The sequence below is a fragment of the Canis aureus genome, chromosome 38, assembly GCF_053574225.1.
Source record: "Canis aureus isolate CA01 chromosome 38, VMU_Caureus_v.1.0, whole genome shotgun sequence".
Lineage (NCBI taxonomy): Eukaryota > Metazoa > Chordata > Mammalia > Carnivora > Canidae > Canis > Canis aureus.
The window spans coordinates 6215899-6231165 of NC_135648.1; positions in this window are offsets into that span (position 1 = coordinate 6215899).

A 15267-nucleotide genomic window follows, 5' to 3' on the forward strand; every position below is an offset into this window, starting at 1 on the left:
TCTCATCATTGCTGTCTCCTAAAGGGACCTCCATTCCACACAACATAGGGTAAAAAGTACTGACTTTTCGTCTCGGCTTTGCCACGTTGTGTGTGATTTTCAAAAGTCATGTCATTGCTTGGGTCTCAGTTTCCCCAGCCATAACATGGGGTTAGACTAGATTACCAAAGGCACCTCAAATCCAACCCCTGGAAAACAACTGTGGATCTGTGGATGACATCCAGAATCTAAGAACTCTTGCACATTAAAAACAAAAACGAAAAACAAAAAAGAACCCCAGTAGAAAAATTAGCCAAGAATATGAACAGGTAATTTATAAAAGAAGAAACCCATGTGACATCTGAGTGACTCAGAAGTTGAGCGTCTGCCTTTGGCTCAGGTGGTGATGCCAGGGACCTGGGATCAAGTCCCGCATCAGGCTCCCCACAGGGAGTCTGCTTCTCCCTCCTCCTATGTCTGTGTCTCTCATGAGTGAATAAATAAAATCTTAAAAAAAAAAAAAAGCAAAAAAAAAAAAAAAAGCCAGAAGAAGAAGAAACCCCAAATAACTAACAAGCATATAAAGAGGTGCTCAATAGTAATCAAAGAAATGCAAATTAAAACAATAGATGTCACTTTATCCTTATTACTAGATTGGCAAAAAAAAAATGGAAAGCTGTCTCGTCTGGCAGGCATGTGGGGCTGTGGGGACCCTGGTGTGCTGCTGAAGGAGCATACATGGGTACAGCCAGCCTAGAGAGCAATCTGGAACCACTTAAGTCAAATTAAGTGTGTGCCTCCCTATGACCTAGCAAGTCGGCTCAGGCCCATGTGTGTCTCCCACAGAAAGGATCACACAGGTCCATAATGGAACCCACATGAGGATAACCAGCGCAGCAGGCTGGTTGAGTGAGGTAAAATTTATAGAGTGCTACAGAATGGTTACAAGCAAGTGACTGGATGTACATATGGCAACACGGATGGATCTTAAAAATGATGCTGAGTGAAAGCAAAAAAAAGGAGAGGAGAATCCTCTATAATTCTCAAAACCCTAAGAGCACACAAGTCCTTATGGTGTCCCACAAGGCCCTAGATGATCTCCCTCTTTCCCCCCACACTCCTTTTACTCCCTGACATCATCTTCTATCCCTGTCCCCAGTGCTCACTCTGGCCCAGGCTCACCACCACCCCCACACCCCCACCCCACTGTTACTAATACATGCAGGGCAGTGACACTGCAGCAGGACCTTTGCACTGGCTGCTGCTCCCTCCGCCTGGAATCACAAGCCCTCAAAATCTCCCTACCCAACCCCCAACGCACACACACTCAGCCCCCCTTACTCCACTCTATTTCTACCTTAGACGATAATCACACATAACAAGTGAAAAGTAGTAAGTACCATCTGCCCACTCCTACCTTCACCAGGAGAATGTGGGCATGAATTTTTGCCTGTTTTGTTCACTGATACCTCCCAAGGCCTAGAACAGAGCTGACCATAAAATAGGCACTTAATAAATTTTTTGTGTTGACTGAGTGATTATAACACCATGCCACTTACACACATGTCAAATGCACTTTTATTTTATTTTTTTAATAAAATAATTTTTATTGGTGTTCAATTTACCAACATACAGAATAACACCCAGTGCTCATCCCGTCAAGTTCAAATGCACTTTTAAACACAGTTGACGAATGTCATCCACACTGAACAGAGTGAGCATGAGCATTTAAAATTTTAAATTTTCGGGACACCTGCACACCGATGTTTCTAGCAGCAATGTCCACAATAGCCAAACTGTGGAAGGAGCCTCGGTGTCCATCGGAAGATGAGTGGATAAAGAAGATGTGGTCTATGTATACGATGGAATATTCCTCAGCCATTAGAAACGACAAATACCCACCATTTGCTTCGACGTGGATGGAACTGGAGGGTATTATGCTGAGTGAAGTAAGTCAATCGGAGAAGGACAAACATTATATGTTCTCATTCATTTGGGGAATATAAATAATAGTGAAAGGGAATATAAGGGAAGGGAGAAGAAATGTGTGGGAAATATCAGAAAGGGAGACAGAACATGGAAGACTCCTAACTCTGGGAAACGAACTAGGGGTGGTGGAAGGGGAAGAGGGCGGGGGGTGGGGGTGAATGGGTGACGGGCACTGAGGGGGGCACTTGACGGGATGAGCACTGGGTGTTATTCTGTATGTTGGCAAATGAACACCAATAAAAAATAAATTTATTTTAAAAAAAAGTAAAAATAAATAAAATTTTAAATTTTAAAAGGGAGTGAGCACGAGGGTGAAGGGTATTAAATTTTTTTTTTATTTTTTGGGGGGGTATTAAATTTTAAAAGGTATTATCGTTTTCTTATCGGGAAAACAATAAGAAAGTGCCATTTATTGAGGAGTATGCATCAGTGAGGCTTGTGCACCTGAGATTAACACAGGGAGGTGACAGGAAAGCAGTGTCTGGTCCCCCTCCCCTCTGCCCATCAGCACATCTGTTGGGGGCTCCTCCTGCCCCCTGAATAACCAAACAAAGCCCTGGCTCTGGGAAGGACCCTCCGCCCCGTCTACACAGCTGCCATCTCTGAGATTTCAAGGTGGCAAAAGAGCTAAGGATTACTGCGTGGGTAACACCACGCACAACTTTGTAGGGAAACCAAGAAAATTAATCTTTCCAGACTTGATTTTGCACGATTCTGCTGTCAGCTAAACAGCAGCTATTCCTGTTGCTAACTGCTCTTCGTCTCTAAGGTTCAAATTCAAACCTGTGGACTCCATACAGGCTGTCTAAAAGCTACTGTTAGAAAATAAGGCCAAACAAATCATCTATTACTATTAAGACTTTAAAAGGATTATCTGTTCTTTGCAAGCAGCCAGACGGTGGAGACAGCGCACTGGCAACCTGCTCTGGCAATTGTGGTTCTGATCTAGCTGAGGGGTGAGGGGGGACCCACTGGGAACGTGGGGCGATCTGAAGGCAACGCCGGGTGTTTGTCAAGGATCAGATTAGGAAAGGGTGCAGGCTGACTGGGTTCTTAAGCAGACCAATTGTTTAGGCCAAGAGATTAACACTTAGGAACGACGCAGTCTGGTATAGGACTTGGACTTGACCAGGCTGCAGTCCCTGTGGTCATGACTGTGGGCTCACTCCCAGGCAGCGCAGTGGATCAGAACAGGCCTGATCCTTTGATCTGGTCTCCATCAGAAGTAGTCTCTGGCTTCTAGTTCTTCTTCACCTCACTGAACTGGGCCCAGTGGGGGCTCCACACAGTGGGGGCTCCGTAAACCTCTCTGATCTGCAGCCTTGCTAACGCTCAGATGGTAACAACTTTATGGGGAAGCCCCGACACCTTCCAAGTCTCCTACTAGGAAGCTTCTTTCCCAGTGAACACCCACGCAGGCTGATCTCATCTCAGGCCCTCACCTCGACTCAACAAACAAGTAAGAAGAAATCACCATAATGGTCATCTAACGTTACCTACGCAGATGCTGCTCAGACCTCGAACACACTGTAATCTCTGTCACTCTCATTTCCCCTCCAGTTAAAATCGGGATTAAACTCAGTGTGTAGGGCAGCCCGGGTGGCTCAGTGGTTTAGCACTGCCTTCATCCCAGGGCCTGATCACAGGTCCCGGGATCGAGTCCCATGTCAGGCTCCTGCATGGAGCCTGCTTCTCTCTCTATCTGTGTCTCTGCTTCTCTCTCTCTCTCTCTCATAAATAAATAAATAAATAAAATCTTTAAAAAAAAAGAAACTCAATGTGTAGTCCTGAAATTTAGAAATTAGAACCTAATACTATCCCTGGAACAAAGCAGGCCTTTGAAACATGGTAACTTCAGGGAAGAATGAGCCCTTCCAGCATTCAGACAGGATTCGGACCACTAGTGGTACCTGATACCCACCAGCTGCCTGACCTTACATGAGTCATTTCATCCCTCTAAGCTTCAGTTTTGTTGTTAATAAAAATAAAGGCCATGGACAAGAGCTATCCCTTCCATCTCCAGATTTTATTGTTTGTAATTATGAGTCTTAGTACAAAAGAGCCCGATGAGCAGTCAGTTTTAGTTTCTCTAGATCTTTTGAAGGACTTTTGCACAGTTTTTTTTTAAGCTCAAAAAAAAAAAAAAACTGTTTGGAGACTGAGACAGATCTCTGCCCTCGGAACTTGAAATCCAGGTGGAGAGTCACCTAAGCAAATAATAACATTACAAGATATGTTCTATGCACATAAAGATACATAAACTGTAGCTCAGAGAAGAGAAATCAAATCTCTCAGCCTGGAGATGCTTGGGGGTGTTTCAGCAATGAAGAAACACCTGAGCTGGGGATTTCAAGGATGAAGGTCAGTAAGAACGTTTCAAACAGAGGGAAGCATGTGCAAAGTCCCCAAGAGATGTGGGGGCATGACACATGGAAGGATTTACAAGGGGTGACCATTGTAGCTACAGTATAGACAGGAGAAGCGTGTTACAAAATAAAATGCAATGCTGGAGACAGAAAGGAGCCAGATCATGTAGGACCCTGAGGGCTACAGAGTTTTTGTATTTATCCCATAATTTTGAGAAAGTCACTGAAGAGCTTTAAGCCAAAGGGAAATATGATCAAGTATGAATCTTTTAAAAAATGACTCCAATAGGGGCACCTGGGTGGCTCAGTCAGTTAAGCATCCAGCTCGTGATTTCGGCTCAGGTCACGATCTCAGGGTGATGAGACTGAGCCCTCATTGGGCTCCATATTGGGTGTGGAGCCTGCTTAAGATTCTCTCCTTCTTCCTCTGACCCTCATCTCTCCCCATCCCCCTCACACTCTGTTTTCCTAAAAAAAAAAAAAAAAAATGCTGAGCGAAGTAAGTCAGTCGGAGAAGGACAAACATTATATGTTCTCATTCATGTGGGGAATATAAATAATAGTGAAAGGGAATATAAGGGAAGGGAGAAGAAATGTGTGGGAAATATCAGAAAGGGAGACAGAACGTAAAGACTCCTAACTCTGGGAAACGAACTAGGGGTGGTAGAAGGGGAGGAGGGCGGGGGGTGGGAGTGATTGGGTGACGGGCACTGGGGGTTATTCTGTATGTTGGTAAATTGAACACCAATAAAAAAAAATAAAAAATAAAAAATAAAGACTCTGGCTACCACTGTGCAAAAAACAAATTAGAAGGGGGAACACAAGGGGGAATCCCTGGGTAACTCAGTGGTTTGGCACCTGCCTTTGGCCCGGGGCGTGATCTTAGAGACCCAAGATCCAGTCCCACATCAGGCTCCCTGCATGGAGCCTGCTTCTCCCTCTGCCTGTGTCTCTGCCTCTCTCTCTCTCTCTCTCTCTCTCTCTCTCTGTATCTTTAATGAATAAATAAATAAAATCTTTAAAAAAAAAAAAAAGAAGGGGAACACAAGGATATAGGGAGACAGCTGGGGGATATTGCAAGAGACCAGGGGACAGAGGATCATGGTTTGGTGGTAGTGGCAGCGGGAATGAGAGAAGTGGCTGATCAGAGAGGCCCTTAGGAAGTAAAGGCAAGGGAACTTGCAAAGCACTGGATAAGAGAGGGAGAGAGGGAGGGAGGGAGGGAGGGAGGGAGGGAGAGAGAGAGGGACAGAGGGAGGGAGGGAGCAAGGATGATTTCTAGGGCTTTTGGACACAACTGGCTCGATGGTCTGGTCCTAGAGGGTACGCTTAGAGTGACCAGAGAGGGGTTTTATTATATTGGGATTTATATGGCATCATAGTAGAGATGCCAGGTGGGCCACTGGTGATATGGGTGTGCAGCTCCAAGGCATCTTGAGTCATGAATGTTGAGGTAGGATTCCTCAGGGGGTAGTCAGCTGGAGCCACAGTTATGTACAAGATCACCTGGAGAAAAGAGTATACAAGGAAAACAGAGGCCTAAGCAAGCCAGCATTTATTTTTTTTAAAAGATCTTTTATTTATTTGAGAGAGAGAGAGAGAGAAAAAAAATACATGAGTGGGAGGAAGGGCAGGCCCTGCTGAGGCTCCATCCCAGGACCCCAGGATCATGACCTGAGCTGAAGGCAAACGCTTAACTGACTGAGCCACCCAGGCGCCCCGCAAGCCAACATTTCAATGAGTTCAAAAAAAAAAGGATGAATCAGCAAGTGGCTGAGAAGAATAAGGAGGAAGAAAAACAGGAAAATCTCTTCTTAGACTCTGACAAACTGTCTTTCATTAGCTCTGCTTTTAAAATGAAAACCTGAAAAAGCAAACAAATTGCCACAGCCAAGGGAACGATTAAAAACGAAGAAGCTCAAATACTCCATGTACATAATGATTGATTATTCCTTGGATCGCCAAGAACTGCCTCCATCCAAATTCTTAGGTGTTAAGGTGGATGGTATATCCATTCATAAAGCCCACACCACACTTCCCTTTAGGTAGACCATACTTCCCCACCACCTGACTTTGGGCTTGGCCTTGTGACAATGGATGTGGGCAGATGTGATATATGCCATGTCCAAGCAGAAACTTTATGCCTTACCAACTGGCTCCAGCTCTCCTGAGTTTCTGTCCTCCACTGTGGGAACAGCATGTTTCTTCGATTGGGATCCTGAAATGAGGGAGTACAAAGAGCAGAACCCAACCCAATGAAGCCCAACAAAGGCACGGGTAATTCAGCCCTCCGATAACATGAGCCAGAAATAAATGTGTGTGAATAGTCAGGGGGCTATTTTTGAGCGCAGCAAAAGATGACTAACCCACTTGTCCACAGTGAGAACTCTTTAAAACTAAATCTAATTATTTTTAACTCCAGTAGAAAGAAGCAAAGCTACTCTCTTTGTCTAGAACACATTACATACCTGGCACTAATAACCAATGTATGGACATTGTCTCATTTTAATCCTCATGACAATTATTCACATGATTTTACATGAACAAACTGAGGCTTGGATAAATTAAGTACATTCCCCACGATCATAAAACTAGCAAATCATGGAGATGGAACAAAAATTCATCTGATTCCAAAAGCCAATGCATTCTCCATATTGCCACATGAAAGAGTTTGTGAGAAATCAGACCCAGATCACCTGCATGGGAAGCATGGAAAGCAAGGAAAAAGCGTCTGAGCCATCAGTGAAGGCTCAGCTCTACTCACATCGGTGGGTTGGGTCACTGTGCTGCTGTTGAGTAAGCCCAGGGGAAGCAGCAGGAGGACCTCTGCAGCCCTGCATCTGGAATCTCGCGCTGCCACAAGCTCCATCTCTCTCCCCGCCATGCTACCGCAGCTCAGAACATGGAAGCTGTAAGGTGCAACTCAGTGATCAAGTTGGATCACACTAAAAATTGGGAACAAAAGTTGCCTTTCATCTCCGTCTCTTTAGCCATGTAATCCCAATGACTTTTTTTTTAAGTTCACTATGATCAACCCTCATGAATTCAGCTTCGTTTTCTCATCTAATCCTTGGTGATGGAAATCACATCTACCTTCCTGAACCTTGAGACAAAATGAAACCTTTAACAAACTAGATACAAAATATAAGCAAAATCTATTAATCACTTATCAGTGTCCATTTGTCCTTTGAGGAGTTCTGTGCTCTGCCCAGAATGTATCATGGCCTTGTCGATGCCCCGGTGGGAGCTGGTGGAGGTAGTAAAGGTGGTGATGCATAGCGGAAAAGCAGAAGATTTGGAGTTAGACGAGTCTGGCTTTAAATCCTGCTCTGCCTCTTATTAGCCCAATGACATTGGAACCTTGACTTCATCCCTCTGAACATCAGTTTCCTTGGTGCAAAATGTGGATGAGAAAAGCTAATTCAATGAGTCGTCTAGAGATCAAATGAGATGGAATGTTCACTTCTTCGCTCGGGATCACTGGCCACTGCCTCGAGCTGCAAAGAGACTCAGGGGCCAGGAAGAGAGCCCTAAGAGCAGCACCTTCCCTCAGTGCTTCTTCTCCCCTGTAATGACGCACACAACACTGCATCATCACCACCACCACCACCATCATCATTATCACAGGCACCAACAGCATCTGGCACCAAACAGTGGATACCCCCTACATTTTTCTAAGCTCCTTCCCACGTTACCTGTACTCTACAATCTTGAAGCAAAATGAATTACATTATGCTCATTTTAGAGATCAGCAAACTAAAAAAATTTTTTTAATTAATTAGTTAATTAATTAATTGATTAATTAAAAAATAGAGATCAGCAAACTGAAAGGTGAAGTGGCTTGAGGCAAATCAGAGTTGGTCCCACCTCCTGCTCCTGACTGCTGTGTGTCTCTCTCCCTGGTTTTCAATGAGACCTCTGCAAAAAAAGAAGAAAGAAAGGAAAAGAAAAAAAAAACACACCAAATTTTCCTAACAGGATCACAAAACTCTCAAAAAAAGTATTGATTGAAAGGCTTGAAACTACAAAATCATTGCTGAGAGAAATTAAAGGGGATCTAAATAAATGGAGAAACGTTCTGTATTCAATAGTTGGAAAGCTCGATGTTACTGAGGTAGTCATTGACATGCAAATTGATCTATAAGTTCAACAACACAAAAAAAAAGATCCCTGTGGGCTTTTTTGCAGACATTGACAAGCTGATCCTAATATTTGCATAGAAATGCCAAGAACCTAGAGCAGCCAAAACAATTTGGAACACAGTTGGAGGACTTAAACTTCCTAATTGCAAAACTTATCATAAAGCTACATAAGTAATCAAGACAGTGTGGAACTGACCATAAAGATAAACATATACAACAATGCAATAAAATTGAGAGTCCAGAAATAATCCCTTATATTTATGGTTAATCGGTCAATTGGTTTTCAACAAATGCACCAAGGCAACTCAAAGTGGAAAGGATAATCTTTTTTAAATGTGATGCTGGAACAACTGGATATCCACATGCAAAAAAAATTAATTTGTATCCCTACTCACACCACACCTAAAAATTAACTCAAAATTAATAAAAGCCTAGATGTAAGAGCTCAAAATATAAAGGAATCAGGAGAAAATCTAAAATATCCTAAAATCTAGAGGAAAATCTTTGTGACCTTAAACAGGCAAAGATTTCTTAGATAAGACACCAAAGCATGATTCAAAAAAGAAAAAAAAATCAACAGTGAACTTAAATTAAAGCCATATCACACCCCTAGAGTCAAAAAGACGGGTAATAACAAATGGTGAGAAGGTGGATAAACTAAAACCTTCATAAATTTCTGATGGAAATGTACAATGGTACAGCCCTTTTGGAAAATGATTTGGCATTTTTCTTAAAAAGCTAAACATAAATTTACCATACAACCCAAGAAGTCCACTCCAAGCTATTTCCTCAAGAGCAATGACAACATATGTCCACACAAAAGCTTGTACATGAGTGCTCACAGCACCATTATTTACAATAGCCCCAAAGTAGAAGCAATCCAAAGGTCAGTCAACTGACATATGGACAAATAAAAAGTAGCATGTGCAAACAGTGCAACACCATTTAGCGATAAAAAGGAACAAAATACCCACACCGGCTACGAGTTGGACGAACCTCAGAAATGTTATGCTAAGTGAAAAAAAGCCAGACACTAACGAGCACACGTTATATGACTCCATTCCTATGAAATGTCCAGAAAAGGCAAAACTAGAATCCAGCTTTGCGGTTGCCTGGATCTGAGCCGGAACAGGAACTGACTGCACACAGGCACACAAGATCTTCTTGGGGTGATGGAAATATTCTAAAACGGGATTGTGGTAATGGTTGCACAGCCCTGGAAATTTACTAAAACTCATCGCATTGTACACTGAAAATAGATGAAGTTTATGGTAAATAAATGATACTTCCCCAAAAAATCTATTTTTAAGAGGTCTTTAATTCCTGTGCAAAAGATCTCAGACAAGGTGGAAGAGGAAGCCTGGGTGGTCTGCTAGCCCAGCCTCCCCCCCCCCTTTCTGTTCTCTGGCAAGGACACCTGAGCCCCTCTCTCAGCGCCAAGAGCTATTTCCCCAGGAGCCTGCAGCAGCTGTGTCCAACTCCTCCACCTTTAGTGACTCTTAATGGCCCCAATTCAGGCCTCTGGCAGCAAAGCTCACCTTGCGGAAATACTGTAAGAGTTATAAATACTTTAGGTCCTTGGGGAGCCCTGTCAGTTCTCTGCTGTGGCACCAGTGACCTAGGGCAAGGAAAATTCTATTCCGAGGCACACTGAACGTCCCGAGCAGCCCGGTCACAAGGCATTCTCAGAGTACCCACACTCTCTTTCGTGGCATGGTTTGGACCCTTAAGACATCCACACTCTCCTAAAGGCGAATTCCTACAAGCTAATTGTAGCCAATATCCCTGAAAAACTGGTGAATGCATATAATTAAAACTGAAGCCTGTTCACCAGGTGGAGGAGCTGGGGGACCTGATTTTAGAGCGATTCCACCCTTCTCGACCTGGGGCAGCATCATAAAGTCACCTGGTAAGCTTTTTAAAAAATATTATACCTGGGCACCACCACCACCCACCCCTGCCACCCTCACCCCAGGCACGCACACACACACATTTGGATTTAACTGGTCCAGAATGTGGCCTGAGCATCAGCATTTTTTTTAAGTTCTGCAGTGATTCTACTGTGCATCCAGGGCTGAGAACCACCAGTTTTAGAAGGAAATGGTGTCAAAACAAGGTTTTCCACCACTAATGCTCAAGCCTTAACATGCATTGTTCCCTGAACAAGGGCCTTCTCTTTATCTAGCAAGAGAAGCAGCTGCACAAAGGCAGGTGATGACGGATCCCAGGATGTTGTCATGTGCTGTATAGATGCTGCCAATTTATCTCAGTTTATCCCAAATGAGTTCATGTTAAGTGTATTGATCTGTATATCCTTAATCCTGACATCGGAAGAAGAGCTAATGGTACTAACAACTGGTAGTGGAGAGGCTAAAAGAAAAAGATAATCTGCATTACCAGTATTCAAGAACTTCCCTCTATACCAGGGACCAAGAATAAAGCCAATCAGGCCCTAGCACAACAGTAACACAATATTAAATATTTAGGGCAATCAAGCATTAATCTTAGACATGAGTGATCACGAGAGTTCCCTGCTGACCTGAGTGCACAAAAAAGCTTTGTGGATGAGATAGACTTCCAGCTGCGCCTTGCAAGATTGATAGAATTTTAATTGGGGAAATGAAGGGACAATTTAAAAAAATCATCATCAATAACAATCATTGCAATAGTGCTTACCACAAAGCAGGTGCTCCCAAGCATCACTGGACTTAAACCTCACAACCACCTCATTTTACAGATGAGGACATGGGGGTCTTGAAGAGGTTTTGAAAGGTGCCCACACTCCCAGTCCACAACCAAGGTTTGAACCCTTGGAACCTGACCCCAGGATCCAGGTACCCAGGCCAAAGCAGAGAGACAGACAGGAACCCATCACTTGTGTGATACTGTACACAGAATCTGCTATGCTGGGGATGCTGGGCCCTTGTCCCCAGGGCCCAGAGGAGAAAACTGCCCAAATGAAACAAGGTCAGACCATCCATGTGACTCTGGTGTGCCATGAGCAGAAAGGGGGGGGCACCTCAGATTTTAAGCCAGCTGCAACAAAGAGCTGAATCAAAAGCCAACTCAAATGGGATTTTTTTTTTTTTTTTTTTTTTTCAAAATGCAAGGCAAGAGAAGTCCCGGAGGAGGTGAACATCACTAGGGAAGCACAGGTCTGGAGATTCTCAAGAAGTGAGGTGTTGCCAGAGGCCACAGGAAATGCTGGGAGCTGGGACTGGAGGGGAATCACTAAGCCTGAGTCCTGCTCTTCTCATCAGAGCCCCTCCGGGACTGTGATCAGGGGCCACTCAAAAAGTGAGGGCAAATAGCTGATGAGCGCCTGTTCCTTGACTGAACTACGTGTTTCAAAATGCCTCGTTGTCAAGTAACGCACTGTTATGAGGTGCCCCGTGTATGTTTTAGCCCTGGGAGCGCACCGTGTAGGTGTGTGTGTAAGGCACACCGGATGCGTGATCCCTGCCTGCAAGGAACAAATGATGGTTAGATAGAGAGGGAATACACACGTAGAAAGGGAGAGTGAGTGATCTCACATTGTTGGATCCCAATTAACAGAAGCCTCCGAAGAAAGGGGGAAAAAGGAAGGAAGCAAGCAAGGAAAGGAGGGAGGAAAGGGGAGGGGGAGAGGGAGGGAGGGAGGAAGGAAGAAAAGGGGAGAGGGATAGAGAGGGAAGGAGGGAGGGGGAGAGAATGGAAGAAAAGAAAGAAGGGAGGGAGAGAGAAACCCAACTTCACATATTTCATTCCCCCAGGATGATGGTCACCCAAGTGTGAACCCCGTACTGTGAGCCCCCTGCACCTGCTGCTCCATCTCCAGCTACACACTGATCAGGACAATCTGATGTTCAGATTGGTGGGCCATAGGTGAAGTCTTGAGGCTTCAGATAAAGATGAAATTACATTTACAGGAAAGCAGAGTCTCTGGAGTGAGGTAGATCCCAACTCAGCTCCCACTTCCACATCTTCCCAACCACGATATTTTAGGCAAATTACTTAAACCCACTAAGCGTCAGGTGTCTCATCTGTAAAATCCCCAAGAGACTGTTGACCCTGATCATCAGACAGGACTCACTTGTGCCTCACAGCTGCCTTTCATTTGCTGACTTTGAAGACTGGACACCTTAGAAGGATTCTTTGAGTTCTAACCCTAGTTAGACATCAAAAATGCAATGCCCTTAAGCATTTCATCTGTTTGATCTTACTCGTTCCTCAGAACATTCTCCGGACACCATGTCCTCCAAGCTTTCCCACATGCATTTCTATCAGATGCATTTCTATCAGAAATACACACACCCACACACACATACACATACACGCACACACACCTCTACATCCTCTTTATTCTTGTAGGCTCATATGCATCCTCCAACATCCTGCTCAAGCATTGCCTCTACTTTAAAATTCTCCCAGACCCCGCACCCCTGCCCCACCTCAACCGTCCCGACCACCTATGACTGCTCACAGACCCTGAACTTGAATGAGCTCCACAGGTCTGATCTCACCCCATCGTGATGACTGATCTGTTGTCTCTCTCCACCCGATGATGGATTCCCCAAGGAGAAATACTGATCTCTGTAACCCCAGCACTTAATATCATACCTACTATGTACAAGCACTCCCTAATTTGTTGAGTTAATATATTCCATATCAAAATATGAAACTTATTTTTTAAATTTTTTTATTTATTTATGATAGTCACAGAGAGAGAGAGAGAGAGAGGCAGAGACATAGGCAGAGGGAGAAGCAGGCTCCATGCACCGGGAGCCCAATGTGGGACTCGATCCCGGGTCTCCAGGATCGCACCCTGGGCCAAAGGCAGGCGCCAAACCGCTGTGCCACCCAGGGATCCCTGAAACTTATTTTTTAAAGTGTTACAACTTACTACTCATACCATTGTTTTCAAAAGCCAGTTCAAGTCAGAGAAACAACTAATCACACTAGTTTGTTGGGGTTTAAAAGAAGTCTGAATCACAATTACTCCGCTTGATCCCCCTACCTTATTCATTAGATCTGACTCTTGAGTTATAGAGTCTGCTCTGAGAAAAGGAAGATTTTTCCACCATCAAAAATATTAACAAGACTGTCTCTGACTCTGAAGGCAATTCAAATCAATGCAACACACACCAATCAAGGATAGACACTGTAACTTGTAATTCTACAAAAAGAATACTTCCAAAATCATAGATGGAAGGTGCTGACTGCCTGGATGGCTGACAGGCCCTTCCCCAGACCACCTCTTGGTGTCTGCCTTTTTTTTTTTTTATCATAGTTCTGATACGAGGAGGAAGAGCCACATTCCTCTACCTGGGCACTACTCAAGCGTACCTTGCTGTCCAAATCCAAATTGCCCCCCTTATAAATCACTGTCCATGACCTTTCCCTCCCATCTCCTATGCCTGAGCTTACCTTTTCCATTCAAACGATTAGTAGTCACTTTCAAAATTCTACTCGAATAATAGCTACCATTTTCTGAGTGGATCTATATGCCAAGCAACCTATTAGAGGTTTTATGGACACGTTATCACTTTAAATCCCAACAACACTATGATCTAGGCACTATAAGTACACAAGTAACTTAATAAGTGATAGAGCCAGATGTGATTCCAAACCCCATGCTCCAAAATGAGCTCATTAAATATTCATATACTACCCTGTGGATATTATTCCATTTTACAGATGAGGAAACCAAGGTGCCAGTGGATGAATTCCAAATTATTTAAGCCACTCCAGTGGCTTAGCCCCCTCAGCTCTGTGCTGGCAGCTGTGTTGCCAACAGGCACAAAACTGTGACCAGCCAGGAGGAGTGCAGAGCTGAGAGGAGAGGTGGCTGGACACGGGCCTTTGAGATATAGTCAAGCCTCACTAATATATCTGTGGTCTTTTCAGTTCCGGGAGGCGTCAAACTTTTATTTTTGCTTTAGTTAGTTTGACTTATCTTTTTGATTGCCGTCTGCAACTCAAACAGTCCATCTGATACAAAAACAAATAGCACAGGGGAGTCCATAAAGTAACGTGGTTGGCTTTTTAAAAACTCACATACCAAAGTTTATTCATCCCAACAAGAACAATTCCTTTCAAAAGAGTCATCTCAGGGGAAAGGAAGCTGCCAGCAACCAAAGGGGAGGAGATTTACGTATTTTCAAATTACAAAGATTTATAATTACAGTATTAATCAAGAGCTAGACAGTATTTTGGAACGAGCAACGTACGTCATTCTGCAAGCATGGTTGCTTCATGGTGCAGAAGGAAGTAGCTCAAGGGACAGGAAAGAAAAGTATTTGCTCCTACTGCCATTCACACTAAGGCTCCTGCTCTCTGTGTGCACGTGGGCAGCCCATTCTGGGTCTTAGCGAGTGATCAACTTCCTACCCGGGAACAAACAGCCTTGAAACCAGCAGATAAAATGCCAATTCTCAGCAAAATTAGGCCCCAAGTCCCCAGACAAGTCATATGCCAGAGTCTGCTTCTGGCCTCAGATTTTCCTATTCCCAGCTGTGACCAAGCTGAGACGCACTAGACCCTCTCCTGGGACAAGGTCAGCACTTCAGCTAAGGCAGCACTTTTCCATACCCAGTTCCCGACCCGTGGCCAGCACTGCCGCCCAGACTATTACACCAGTGGAAGTGAGTCATAAGACCACGCTTACTCACCACAGGCTATGAAATGGGAGGAAATTGCAAAAAAAAAAAAAAAAAAAAAAAAAAATCTCCCTTTAGAGCTTTGCTATTTCTCCTCCTGTGAACAAAATGATATTTGTGATCATTATGTAACCATGGAAGGATCACATTAGC